This window comes from Cenococcum geophilum (genome assembly GCF_001692895.1).
Source record: "Cenococcum geophilum 1.58 unplaced genomic scaffold K441scaffold_32, whole genome shotgun sequence".
In the NCBI taxonomy this organism is placed as follows: Eukaryota; Fungi; Ascomycota; class Dothideomycetes; order Gloniales; family Gloniaceae; genus Cenococcum; species Cenococcum geophilum.
The window spans coordinates 461,000-462,884 of record NW_027137590.1 but is presented as its reverse complement, the minus strand read 5'-3'; positions in this window follow the sequence as shown (position 1 = coordinate 462,884).

Below are 1,885 nucleotides of genomic sequence, written 5' to 3'. Positions count from 1 at the left end.
TTTAAGTTTCCGTTTACCTATAACATAATTAGCCTACCTAGAGTAAAGTACTTTTACTTTACTACTTACTTTTTTCCCTTTACCCTTCTATATATTTATATACTTATATTATAAACTATAAAAGCTTAATAGTACTAGACTATTACCTAGCCTATATTAAGAGATAGGCTAAGTAGGGTAGTCCCTATAACTTATACTATACCGCGTCTTCCTTTATAGGTTGGTCTTATTACTATAGATTTACCCTTATACGTGTTTAACTTGCAAAATATATAACTATATACTTTACCGCTAAGGCCTTACTTATATAATTTTATTAGGGTATACCTTATTTCCTTACCTTTACTAGTTAACCTAATTTTACTAACTACCTACCCTTACTTTTACCCTACTAGTATCTACTTCTATAACTAATGCCTTCGCAAATTTATCTAAGCTGTAGAGCCTTATAACGTAGTAAATTAGCTACCTTATTTTTGGCCTTAGCTATATAATAGAGAATTTATATTTACTAATACGTTTATATAGACTACTGCTTAATATAGCCTACTACTAAAATAGACCTACCTACTAATTATTTTATAACTTGTAATATTAACTATATCTATAACTACAAAAAGTTTGCTAAGGGTATTATAGTTTTTAAGATTACCTTAACTATAATAACTATGGGCTTTAGTGTCTTATAAGGTAATAATAAGGACCCTATACTTAATAAGCCTCTTTTTTTTTTAAAGCTTAGTAGTCTATACCTCTTAGCTAATAACACTTTAAAATACTATCTCTATTTATCTACCGGTTATATACGCGCCGATTATCCTCTTAAGAAAGCTTTTTAACTTTATTATAGCTATAGTAAGGCCGGTTATCTTAAAGCTAACTACTCTAACCCTATATATAATAATTATAGGGAAGCTAGTTATCTTAAGAGTAACTATTTTAGTATAATATGCAACTAATATAGTGCTATAAGCTATAGAAAGCAAGACTATCCCTAGCTATTAGGTAAGAAAAAGCGGACTTACCTAAACTATAGCTTCCTAGACTATTAAACTATTTTCTATAGTTAGGTATATAAGAACTATAAAGTTATAGGGTATAATATTAATAATTATATAAGTAGACCTACTTTAATTTAGGTAATAGACGCCGTAACTACTCCGGGTAAGGTAGATATACTAAATACTGCCGCTTTAAGTGCAGCTACTACTTCTCTATCGCCTAAACCTCTTAATACAGCTAGCTTTTATCTGGTAGCAAATAGCCTAGTAGATAATCTAAACACCTATATAGAGGATAGCAATTCTATAATAGCTAAACCTTTAAATATACTCTAGCTTCCAAATAACGACTACCTTATAGTTTAGTTTATTATATAAATTATTAAAGAGTATATTATAGTATATGGCATTGCGTTCTAGGTGTTTTATAAAACTAGTAGAATGCCTACTTATTATTTATATAAGACGGCATCCATCCAATTTATAGATGCTAATATTACTAGCAATATTAAGGTTAATACTACTAATACTACTTCTTTAGTTACTTAATAACTATTATATCTAACTATACTTAAGTATTTTACTTATATTCTTCTACAAGATGCTATAACCCTATAACTTTACTATATTAGGTTTGTTATTGCCTCTAATAAACTTATACTAGGTATATGTATATTACTTAGTAAGTACTTCTTTATTAATAGGGACTTTAGCCTATTTACGCCGCAAATCTATAAAGCTTAGGATATGCTATTAAATAGTCCTATAGTCGTTATCTACTTCTTTACGCTAAGTATTAAATAGCTTAATAGTTATATCGCGAGCCTAAACGCAAGCCTATAATAGTAGAGCATTAATAATCCTTTAGGTTACTAGTGGAAGAA